The sequence below is a fragment of the Melanerpes formicivorus genome, unplaced genomic scaffold (genome assembly GCF_026170545.1).
Source record: "Melanerpes formicivorus ecotype bairdi unplaced genomic scaffold, bMelFor1.0.p_v2 SCAF_89, whole genome shotgun sequence".
Classification (NCBI taxonomy): Eukaryota; Metazoa; Chordata; class Aves; order Piciformes; family Picidae; genus Melanerpes; species Melanerpes formicivorus.
In genome coordinates this window covers 2,530,272-2,542,866 of record NW_027142441.1, presented here as the reverse complement: position 1 = coordinate 2,542,866, position 12,595 = coordinate 2,530,272, and the positions used below count along the sequence as shown (strand labels likewise).

General features: G+C 52.2%; 1 protein-coding gene across 1 annotated transcript in view; it reads left to right on the top strand.

Annotated features, from left to right (window-relative positions):
* The first annotated feature begins 6,040 nt into the window (after positions 1–6,040).
* YES1 (YES proto-oncogene 1, Src family tyrosine kinase) overlaps positions 6,041–12,595 on the top strand; it is an 81,321-nt gene continuing 74,766 nt past the window's right edge. Inside the window, exon 1 of the mRNA XM_068165488.1 lies at positions 6,041–6,173. The gene's annotated coding sequence lies outside the window, so the exon portion shown is untranslated. The remainder of the gene's footprint in view (positions 6,174–12,595) is intronic.

Here is a 12,595-nt window from a genome sequence, read left to right as displayed (position 1 = left end):
AAATGGCGCCTAGAACCTGGCTCCGCCTCCTCTCTTCTCAGTGGGCTGTGGTGCAGCCGCTCCCTCTTCCAGGGGAGAGCTGTGCACCTGGATGCCTGTCATGCCTCGGTACGCGAACGCCCAGCGGGGGGGCGATGTACCTGCGATATGCGTTTGTATAGCCTCGGACCGTGGCTGGAAGCGGCCAGCGCTGGGCTTGGGATAGGCCCCTGCTGGTTTATGGGAGGCTCGACATGTGGCTCCCTGGAGGGATGAAAAAAAAGCGGTCGTGGAGCCTGATTGCTCCGACCGGCTTGCCCCAGGGTTGGAAAAAGCCACTGAGTAAATGTAGATTCAAATAAAGGCTTGACTGAGAAGTTGTGAGGTTCTTCCAGGTGACCAGGATGTCCAACAAGTCCACAAAGAATTCACACTGCAGGAGAATGGTTCTGTGTTGCTGGGAGGTTCCAACATATGAGAAAGAAGAACTGGAATGGACTGATACTTGAGCCTGAATGAGAGACTGTGTGGAAGAACACCCAGATGAAGACACGGACTGCTGCTAGACATGTCATCAGAAGAGTTCTAATTTGATTGTATGTTTTGGGTGCAGGGATTATGGTATGAAATAAGGGGTGGTGTGTGGAGGTTCAGGCATGCCCCAGGGGGTCCAACCCAGGGGGTGGGCACAGGAAGCCAGTATTTCATCCCATAATGCCCTGCTCCCCTATAAAACTTCAGCAGGGGGTCCTCTCTGCCTCTTACTTCCCTCACCGCTCCCTAGGTAATAGGGTGAGCTGCCTGTCTTGGGCCTGGCTAGGCCCAAGGCCGGGCTGGGGGCGGGAGAAAGAGCCCTGGGAGTTTTGGGTGTACCCCCAGGTGGGGGTGGGATGTTCTTGGGTATGTTTTAGGATCTCTCTCTCTTTTGTCATGGTGCTTGTGGTTCTCTGTAAAACTTTGTTTTTCCATTTAAACTTTCCACTATTTTTTGCAATCCGTTTGTCTGAGTCGTTTCTTTTGCCCGTGGTGGGAGAATTGGTCTCTCAACCTACCACAGCTTCATCAAAACAAGCATCAAAAAGAAAGAGGTGATTCTGTCACTCTGTTCTGGTGAGACCTCACCTGCAGTGCTGTGTCCAACTCTGGTGCCCCCAGCACAAGAAAGACATGAAACTGCTGGAGAGGGTCCAGGGTAGCCACAAAGATGATCAGAGGGATAGAGAACCTTCCCTATGGGGACAGGCTGAGAGGAGTTGAGGCTGTTCAGCCTGGAGAAGAGAAAGCTCCAGGGAGACCTCAGAGCATCCTGCCAGTAGCTGAAGGGGCTACAAGAAAGCTGAGGAGGGCTTGTCCACTTTGGGTCATGGTTTAATGGCCATAGTGGTGTTCAGCTGATAGCTGGACTTGACCTTGGAGGCCTTTTCCAACTGAAACAATTCCATGATTTTATGACTGTTTGCAAGGCTTGTACCACTAGGAGAAGGGGCAGTAGTTTGAAAGCAGAGCAGGGCAGATTTTGGTTGGACATTAGGGAGAGGTTCTTTACTGTGAGGGTGGTGGAACACTGCAACAGGTTACCCAGAGAGGTGGTGGAGGCCCCATTCCTGAAGACATTCAAGGTTAGGCTTGATGGGTCTCTGAGCAACCTGATCTAGTTGGGAGATGTCCCTGCTCACTGCAGAGGGGTAGGGCTGGATGACCTCTAAAGGTGCCCTCCAACCCAGTGCACTCTAGGATTCTATTTCCCCTTGTAAAAACTGTTTTCTTGTTTCCTGATGTTCTTGGACAGTACAAACAGCCAATGGAATTGCTTAGAAGGGGTGGATTGTGACAGTTTTAGGCTGTGCCTTTAAGAAAGGTCAGCTACTGAACGCTCTAGCTGAATGTTTTGGTGTAAAAAGGAAAACAAAGATAATTCTAAATTAATTTCAATGGTAGATTGGTAGCAATGTAACTTTAAGGAGTTTTAGTTTTAGTTCAGTCTGTGCAGTCGGTCTGGACAGCTGGTTTTCTTTCTTCTGTGCTTGCTGGAGCTGACCTTGGACTAATGAGATAAGAAACTAATTCTTTTCTTCCCTTAATATATGCTTTGAACTAACAGAATTTCCCTTAATAATTACTTTTCTCTCTAACCCTTTTTGGGAAAAAAGAAGGAAGGGGGGAAAGGGGATTTTGGGGGAAACCCTCCTCCATCGAGGGGGGGAAAGTTTTCTGTGTTACATTCTTTCCTGTATATTTTTGTATATACTGTAAATCCTGTATCTTGTGTATATATTCATTGCATTTCATCCTGCTGGTAAAAATACAGCTCTTTTCCATTTTTCTTCTCCAAATGAGTTAGCTGTGGTTTGTGTGAGGGGGGGAGAGTTGAACTTCTCTCACTACCACACCCTAGAAACACTTTATTTGGCATCACCTGTACTTGATCCTACCCCATCACTGGGTAACCTGGAAAACCAAGCCCCAAGACATTAAGGACTGTAAAAAGAGAAATGATGCCCTAATTTAGAATGAATTCAAGGGCATTCTGCAGGTATTATTTAGACAAATGTTTCAGATTTGCAGCTGAAGTGCAGCTGAGGGGTTGCTGGGTGCCCAGCCTGGCTGCAGGGCTGTTAGAGAAGATGCTGGCAAATGGCAGCAGCAAGCCCTTGCCACACAGCCGTGCCAAAGCAGGGCAGCTCCTCCCACCCCAGCCAAAGTCAAAAATATCAATTTAAACCAAAAGAAAAGGTACAGGATATTAATCAAAGCAGCTGAGACTGGTGCCAGTTTCAGCAGATGCCTCCTGAGCACATACCAAGAGGTGCCCATCCCCCTGCCCAGCTCATAGCACTGCACAGCCCCACTCCATCACACAGCACAGGGCAGCTGTGCCCAGGTAAGATGTGGTGACAGCTTGCAGGCTGGCTCACAGACAGAAGGTGGCAATGATGCCCCCAGTCCCCTCCAGTGCGGGATCAAAGAGATTGAACAGCCAAAAGTTTGGTGAAGTCACTTCCTGCTGTCTCTTCACAAACAAGGGACACTCAGACTGTCACCAGCAAGTGCAAACCGGTGTCAGCATCAGCTGGGGTTTCACTGCAATGCAAGCATGTCTGCCCTCTAAGACTCCCAGACTCAAACCCTCATCTACTCTTCCATGCTCAGGTGGTGTGGCTCTGAGCTTGCTGTCAGCCATGGTCACTCTGCCCTCCCCTCAGCTGTTCTATTTTAATCACACTGTGATTGAAATGGTGAGGTTCAACAAGGCCATGTGCAAGATTCTGTAGCAGAGTAGGTGCAACCCACAGCATCAATACAGGCTGGAGGATGAAGGGATTGGCAGCAGCCCTGCAGAGAAGGTCCTGGGGATACTGGTAGATGAATAATTGGACATGAGCCAGCCATGACTTCTTACAGCCCTGAAAGCCAACCATTGGGATTCTGCCCCGGTACTCTGCTCTGGTGAGACCTCACCTGGAGAGCTGTGCCCAGACAGGAAATACAGAGACCTGTTGGAACAGGTTGAGAGAGGACCACAGAAATGATCTCCTGTGAAGAAAAGCTGAGAGTTGAAGCTATTCAGCCTGGAAAAGAGAAGGCTCTGGGGAGACCTCAGAGCAGCTTAAAGGAGGCTTATAAGAAAGATTATTTTTAGCAGGGCATGCTGTGAAAGGAGAAGGGGTGATGGTTTTAAACTGGAGGAAGGTAGACTCAATCTAGATATAAGACATCTTTTTACAGTGAGAGTGGTGAAACATTGGCCAAGGTTGCCCAGAGAGGTAGGCAGGTGCCCCATCCCTGGAAGCATTCCAGGTGAGGTTGGCTGGAGCTTTGAACAACCTGATTTAGTTAAAAATGTCCCTCCTTCATTGCAGAGGAGTTGGATTAGATGACCTTTACGGGTCCCTTACAACTCAAAACATTTTGTGATTCTCTGACACTCAACCACAGTCCCAGTACTACCCTAGCAGCCAGGAGCACACATGCATGTAAGACAGCAAGGGGAGGCCACAGCTCACAGATTAGTCTTTCAGAAAGCCAACAAAGAATCCCTTAAGTTGGTTCTAAGGAGAGAAAGCAATGGGAGAGGTATGATGGGACTGAGAATCCCAACGAACCCTTTGGTATCACATGGGCAGAACCAAGTGCATTCCGTGCATTGACCCTGGGGCCTGAGACCTAGCAGGCAGGTTCCAGGAAGAGCTGGCACAAGCCAATGTGCCTCTCACTAGAAAACCTTAGCTTCTAGTTAAGCTAGAAAAATCAGTACCTTTGACACAGCATGAAGATGATCACATACTTGGGGCTTGGTCTGGTTTTCAGACATGCAGGTTTTAATACTGTGCTGTAAAATTACCCCCACAGCAATGCTTGCCTGTGTGAAGGCCAGGCCAGACTGCTGTGAGCCCAGCTGGGGCCACGAAGCTGCGGCAGACATGGACCAGCCTGCAAACACCCCTCCTCAGCTCAGGCATTTGCCCAGGTCAGTTTGTAAAACCCCTGTTGATTTCAGTTCTGGATGACGTGATTTAGCTAGAGGATAAACTTCATCACTCCTGGCTGCATTCTGAGTGCAATTTCCCAAACCTAACATAGTTTCACTTTTTTTGCATTTTGTTAACTGCTTAGTGTACAGAGTCACAGCATGGGCTGGGTTGGAAGGGACCTTGAAGCTCATCCAGTTCCAACCCCCTGCCTTAGGCAGGGACACCTCCTACTAGCTCAGGTTGCTCAAGGCCTCATCCAGCCTGGCCTTGAACACCTCCAGGGAGGGGGCAGCCACAGCCTCCCTGGGCAGCCTGTGCCAGGCTCTCCCCACCCTCACTGCAAAGGATTCCTTCCTCATCTCCAGTCTCAATCTGCCCTCTCCCAGTTTAAATATGTCCAAACAAATACATCTGTTTGTTTCTATTGCATGGAAAAATACAAATGGCTGTACTACACAGCATTGCCTGGAAGATAAATTGGACATCCTGCCTCAACTGCTTTTTAAAGATCAAAATTACATTATATTGTCATTAGTGATCAATGTAATTGTTTTATAGTCAGCCTTTGAACCAAGTAAGAGACAAGCTACATAAACTCTGTTCCCATGCCAAATTTGACTACTAGAAAGCTGAAAACAATAAAAGTCAGCACTGAGAGAGGACTGCAAATTTGCCCATGCAAATGTCAACAGCATTGCTTTTTTAAGGTATTTTTTGTTGTTCTGCTTCGTCCTGCAGGCTGGGTGCACTTGAGTGACCTTTATCCACCAAGGCCACCTTCACACCCATCCAACTTCTCTTTCTGAAAACGCGGGGTCCTGAGCGAGGAGCCCGTAGCAGAAAGCACCAGGCCCTCCGGCTCGGCGTGCAGGGGACAGTCTGCGCTGCGGGGCAGCCTTGAGCTGCTGCGAGCCGCAGAGGCGGCTCAGCGCCAGCTGCAGCCCCGAGTCCCCGCAGCGCCCGCAAGCCGCAAGCTTTGCGTCTGACCCAAAGAGCCCACATTTACCGAGTCTAAGCCGTGGCCCACCTGGAGGTGCCTGGTTGAGGATGTTCAGTTATTTTATTCGCCTTTCCCGCACCGCGACGAAGGGCTCTGCTGCCGAAATCCCTCAGGTTCAGCTTTTCTGCCGAGAGAGCCTTGCCGAGGCTACTCGCCTGGCACCGTTGGGACGCGGCTCGGGACCCCCCTCGTATTTATCCCGACGCAGATCCCCAAGACCCAACCCAAGTCCATCCCGGACAGATAAAGATAGGAAGGGGCGGCTGCCCTCCGCCGAACCGCGGTCCCCTCCTCGCCTCCGAAGCCGCAGGGTAAGGCCTCGTTCCTCCACCGTGCTGGCCCCGTGCGCACCGCAGCGCCGCGGACTCTGCCACCGCCTCTGCCACCGCCCGCAGCCCGCGCCACGGACTCGGGCGCGGCCAGCCGCTCCCAGGGCGCGCGGGCGGCGCGGGGGCGGGCACGAGCGCGGCGGAGGAGGGGCGGCGGGGCCCGGCGGGGCCCGGCCGGAGGGGCGGGGAGGCTCCGCCTGCTCGCGCAGCACGGCTCCGGCTCCCCGCACGCACCGGAGCGCCCTGCTCCCTCCTCCCGTTCCTCGTCCCTCCTCCCTTCCCCTCCTCCCCCCCTTCCCTCCCCGGGTCGCCGCGGCTCCGGGAGGAGCGGGGGGGGTCCTGCTTCCATCCCTGCCCCCACCGTCTCCCACCCGCCGCGCCGAGGAGAGGCAGGTGAGGACTCGGCCGCGGCCCCGCTCCCGCTCCCTGCCTCGCGGGAGAGGCGGCCGCGATGGCGGCGCCCGCCGAAGCGCTAGGCCCCGGCCGCCCGCCCCCGGCCTGTCCCCGCCGCGCCGCCCCGCCGCCGCGCCCCGGGCAGGGGCCCCGCGTGCCTCATCCCCGGCCCCTTCCGCCGCAGAAAGTTTCTCGGCAACTTTCTTCCCGGCCCGCGCCCGCGGGGCCGCGGCAGCGAGCGGGCGGGCGGGAGGGAGCCGCGGCGTTCCGCGCCGCTCGGGGCCGGGCCGGGCTGGCTGCGAGGGCTGGGCAGGGGGGAAGTTTGCGAGGGGGAGCTCTGTGCCCGCACCCCACCGGCGGGCTGCCGCCATCGCGGCGCTCTGCGGGAGGCTGCCGGCTCCCCCCCGGGTCGGCGCTCGGCGTGAGCTGTGCGCGGCGCGCGCCCTGCCCGCTCCAGGTCCGGGCGCGGGCGGTGGGGTGCAGGCACCGCTCGGCCGGCACCGCTCGGCAGGCACCGCTCGGCAGGCGGATGTGCGAGACCGACGTTCGGGGAATCGCTTTCCGAGCCGCCTGCGGCTTGGCCTGTATGGAATTGATGGCTGTAATGTTTTTTTCGCCCTCTGATCTGGTTTGTATCCTTGCTTCGAGCAGGTGGAGCACGATTGCTTTAAATTTCTGAGTCATTAGCGTTCAGTCATGATATTTCATCAAGCCTCTTCATCTTTCTTACGATTAAAGGAAAAGAAAGTGTTGGACACCCACAGGCCCCTGTTCCGCGGAGCCTGCGGGTGGCTTGCGGTGCTGTGTGCGGCTGCAGGTTTGCTGCGCAGAGTTGTGCACACCCCCCCGGGGCCAGGCCAGCCTGGCGGCTCCTGGGCACGGCGCTGCAAAGAAACCTGCCGTCGGAACGGGCCGGTCCGCGTCTGCTCTGCCTGTGGGTACAGGCCCCTGGGAATGAGAAAAGTGGGTTATCAATAGCGCCGGACCTCCTGGCCGCGGAGAAGGTGCGTTCAGGCATACCTGCTGCGTGTCACCTGCGCAGAAATGACGAAAGAGGTGTTTGGATTTACTTAAACGGTCAGGATAGCCCAAAATCGGTTGAAAACTTGGAGCGTGTTGCCAGGGAATGTTGTCTGTTGCTTAATAATCCATAGGCAGGAAAATGAATTGCAGGCAAATTTTGCAAGCGAGATCTAAAAGTTTACCTTGGAGGCTTTTGTTTGTTTGTTTGTTTCTGGGAAGTAAGCCCTGGAAGAGGAATCTCTAATAGAATTCCCCTGTCAGTTACACTGTCAGTGTGTTGCAGATTTACCACAACCCTCTGCTTCTGCAGGCTTCCTAGATGTAAGAATTCTTCCCATCCACACAGCCAAACGTTGCCCTTCCACCCCTGCTTCTGATGTGTGTCTGTAAGTTAGGCCACAGGAAGCTGCTGCTGAACGTAAGCATAGAGTGGAGATCCTGGGTGTGTTTTGCTTAGCCAGGATGTCCAAGGTTGGGACCAGAGAGTATCTGTGACAGGAACAGAAAGAAAGCAGCTTGAGCACTGAGCTGAATGTTGGGTGAAAAGCTCCAGTGTTCCCAGGTGTGGGAAAGGACGAGAGCAGCTTGTAGCAGTGTTGTTATTAATCATTCCATGGGTTTCCTTAGCTCTGTTTCCTCAGGAAGCGTGGCTCAAATGCAGCTGCAGGGCCTGTGCTGTCCGTCCCTCTAAGAACTATTCTGGCTGCTAGCTGATTTCTAACCAGTTTGGTAGCTGAGGTCTCAGGTGAGAAATTCCTACAAAATCTGTGGATGTGAGCAAGCAAGGTGGGAGAGAGCTTATGGTGCACACACTGGAGAGCTCATAGCAATACCTCAAGGTAGCAGGTGATGCAGGGAATGGGGCTCCCTGTTGTGGAGCTGGCAGAGCTCCTGGGCCAGTTTTCAGTCATCTTTCTTGGTATCTGGAGCCCAGTGCCACTCCTGGAAATCTGAAGAGCTGCCTTTGGAAGGAGAGCAGTGAGCCCAAGGTAGCTTAATCTGCATTTCATGCTACAAAGAGAGATTTTTTCAGAGGAATATTTATTGTCTCCCAACAGTTCTTTGGCTCTGAGATAAATGACAAAGCTGAAAGTATATTTAACTTGGTGCATTATTTGAAAGAGCTAGAAAATAACCTTTGTTGTGTGACACAGTTCTTGGGGAGCTGCAGCTAGCAGTCTGGGCTTCCTGTCTTTATTGGCAGTCTTTATTTGGGGCTGGGATTCGCCAAGAGTGGAATGGGTGCTGTGCACTCCAGGAGCTGGTGGCTGCCATGTGACAGTGCTGTGGGACATGGCACGCCGTGGGGGCAAAGTTTACTGCATGAACAAAGTAGCTGTGTGTGTTTCCTGTTCTCTGTGGACAAAAGCTGTGTATTTATACAGAAGATAGGTGTATTTATGTATCCATATGTACATATATGTGTCTATACAGAATGTGTATTTGTACAGAAGAGCTGGGGAGGACAGGACAAGGGGCAAGGGCTTTAGCTGGAGGAGGGGCCATTTAGACTGGAGATTAGGAAGAAATTCTTTAGAGTAAGGGTGGAGAGACCCTGGAACAGGTTGCCCAGGTAGGCTGTGGATGTCCACTCCCTGGAGGTGTCAGGCTGGATGAGGCCTTGAGCAGCCTGGGCTGGTGGGAGGTGTCCCTGCCCATGGCAGGGGTTTGGAACTGGATGAGCTTCAAGGTCCCTTCCAACCCATTGCATGATGCTGTTTTTCCATGGATAAGTCCCTGTGTTCAGACTGTTAGCTAGAGGAACTCCACACTCTGATCTGTACTCCTTCCTTGGCCCCAGCTGCTTTGCCTCGCGCCTTGGTCACAGTTTGGCTGAGCCCTTGGCCTTCATCTGGAGCCTGGTGGCAGCGTTACCACAGAAGCTTTTCTGAGCAGGGCCTCGCTGCTGCATCATGCCAGGCAGGACACCTGTGTGAGGGTGTAGTCTGTGGGTACTCTGAAGCTCTCATGGAAGCTTTTGGGCTTCTGGTACTGGAAGTCTGGCAGCTGATGGCTCAGGTGGGTTAGTGAGTGAGAAGTGAAGGTTCTCAGGCTGCTGTCACAGAGTGGTTTCATTTGTGCCCTGGAGTAACCACCTCCAAATACAAGTCGCTAGCTCCTTCTTGCTGTTCATTTCTTTGTTGTTCTCCTTGAGATGGCAGTGAGATGCTGGTTTATAGTTGGGGTTTGTGATGTGGCAGCCACTTTTCCTTTGAATTCATTTTTGTTTAATACAACCTGCTGTATGGTTGCCATATGGTAGCTTCCTTCAATCACTGCAGTTTCCAGCTGCCTTCAAGCCAAGGCTTTAGAGCTGTAGGATTCCAGACTGTGTTATCAAGGTGCCAGGTTTTGAAGGCAAACCTGGATAAATTCTGTGTGCTAGATATAGTAGGAAAAAAAAAGTTCCTATTAAAGGGGGCTGTCAGTTAACTAACTGTAGGAGAAGTTTAGTTTTTAAGAGGTCATTCTTGTTGCCAGTTCCACTGAAGAAGGTTTATCCTTGACAATTGAGAGGACCCAGTCTCAGGCTCTGCCAGGGGAGATTCAGGCTGATGTTAGGAAGAAGTTCTTCCCAGAAAGAGAGGTTGGCCATTGGGATGTGCTGCCCAGGGAGGTGGTGGAGTCCCCATCCCTGGAGGTATCATAGTATCATTCAGGGTTGGAAGGGACCACAAGGATCATCTAGTTCCAACCCCCCTGCCATGGGCAGGGACACCCCACACTAGATCAGGCTGCCCAGAGCCTCATCCAGCCTGGGCTTAAACACCTCCAGGGACAGGGCCTTGACCACCTCCCCAGACAACCCATTCCAGGGTCTCACCACTCTCATGGTGAAGAACCTCCTCCTCACATCTAGCCTGAATCTCCCCACCTCCAGCTTCATTCCATTCCCCCTAGTCCTATCACTCCCTGAGATCCTGAGAAGTCCTTCCCCAGCCTTCCTGTAGGCCCCCTTCAGATACTGGAAGGCCACAATTAGATCACCTGGGAGCCTTCTCTTCTGCAGACTGAACAACCCCAACTCCTTCAGTCTGTCCTCACAGGAGAGGTGCTCCAGCCCTCTGCTCATCCTCCTGGCCCTTCTCTGGACACCTTCCAGCACCTCCACATCCCTCTTGTAATAGGGTGTTTAGGAAGAGCCTGGATGAGGCACTTGGGGCCATGGTTGAGTTGATCAGATGGTGTTGGGTGATAGGTTGGACTGGATGATCTGAAAGGTCTTTTCCAACCTGGTTGATTCTATTCTATTCTAATGCCAGTGCTTCAGAGCAGATCCTGACACCATAGGAAGTTGCTGAAATGGGAGGCACTGCACCCACAGGTGAAGATGCAAGGCTGATTGCAGGCTCAGGGGTGAAGATGATGGTGACCTTAATGCTCGAGATTAAGTAGCTACAAGTAATCACTTGTGCCTGAGTCTTGTTCCCTTTAGATTTAAACACACATTGGTGGGAAAAATAGAGGGTAACTGTAAGTGGGGTGGGGAATCCTCTTTCCTTTGTCACTTTGGGTAGGTACCTGGGTTTCACAATTGCTCTTGGCTGTAATGAGCCCTCAAGCTGGGGGTCTCCTGTGAGGACTGTTGGCCCTGCAGCTCAGTGGGATACTGCCACAGGGCTTGTTGGGAAGAAAGTCCTTGGCTGCATCAAATGTTGTGGCCAAGACCTGGGGTTTTGATTCAGTTGTTCTTAACTGCAGTGCTAGGTAATGTTACAGGGTGCTGAACACAGTCAGGGCAACCCCTAGCAAAAGAAAGGGTTTGTGTTCATCCCCCTCCCAAATATTTGCCCATGGTTCAGGCAAACTTTTTGGTGATGCATATCAAGTTCAAGAAGGAATATGCAGGAGCTTGGCTACAGGCTTCCACATTTTCAGCCATCATGAATGTCTCTGTGATTCTAGGAAGAGGCACTGCTCATGGGAGCAGATTTAGGACTAAAGTCCTAGGAGGCTCTTGTGTGTCAGCTGTGCAGCACAACTGTTTTGGCAGTCAGTCAGGAAAAGAAGACTTAAATGGATAGTGAACAGTCATGGTTTAGTAAGTTATTTTAAGTGTGGTTAGATAACAAAAATCTTACATGTGCTTAAGATGTGGCAAAGGAACTCCAGCTCTGTGTGATCTGGCTGCTGTCTTTTGGAACCTGAATGCCTGGCTGACACTTGTGATCACAGAAGAACCAACAAACCCTCTCGAAATTCCTTCTGTACACCTTGCTCTTTTTCCCATGCTTTTCCTGGTTTTTACCAGCTGAGCTTGCCCAAAGTGAATCCTCTGTCTTGGCAGCAAAAATGCCCTGAAGGTCAGAGTCCATCAGGTTGATGGAAGAATAGCATGGCCACAGCTTGCCTGGCTCTTAGGCTCTCTCCTGGAACATCCAACATTGCCATCAGCTCAGGCTGGGGGGACTAGTGGTGAACCTCAGCTCCAACTCAGGAGTATTTATCTACCTGGACTTCTGGTGTGCTTGGTAACAGCTGGCTTTTCAATAGGCTTGCCTTGGTGAGCCTCCATCCACAGCAGGGCTGAGGCTCTGGTCAAAGCATGCTCCCCTGGAAAGCTGAGCAGTGTCTGGGCAACATTCTCCTTTTCAGCTGATCTGAAGCTCAGGATTCACTTGCAAGACTGGAAAAGAATAACTGAACAAAGCTGTGGCTGAGGAAGGAAATTTGAATGTAAATACCAAAGTTCTGGGGTTCATTGTAAAGTGTTCAGAACAAAACCCCAAGTTCAGTTTTACATCTTCCAGCTTGGTTTTGTTGTTCACTTGTACCTCCTGTCTGTGCCTTGGGGCTGGTTTTCCAAAGGCCTGCAGTTTGAGGTTAAAAATGTAGCCTTCCTGCTTCCCAAAGCATATCAGTGGATGACATTTGTAGTGTTCTTGGTGTGTGAGGGGCAGAGAATGAAGAGTGCCCCCCAGGTGTGAGACAAGGGCACAGCAGTGATCCCTGCCCACAGTGGCACTTGAACCTCTGCAGGAAACCTGACAGCAGACTGCACGGTGGAAAAGCTTGTAGGCTGTAGCATTGACAAACAGAGGAGGGGCAGGCAAGGATGTCACAGTGCAGAGCCACAAAGGTGCTGCAGGCAATGAAACATCTCCCTGTGAGGACAGGCTGAGGGAGCTTGGAGCTTGGAGCAGAGGACCCTGAGGGGTGCCCTCATTGCTGGGGATAAAGATAGAATAGAATTAACCAGGTTGGAAAAGACCTTTGAGATTATCAAGTCCAACCTGTCACCCAACATCATCTAATCAACTCAACCATGGCACCAAGGACCTCATCCAGTCTCCTCTTAAACACCTCCAGGGATGGTGACTCCACCACCTCCCTAGGCAGCCCATTCCAATGACCAATCTTTCTGTGAAGAGCTGTGCAGGGCTGGAGCCAGGCTCTGC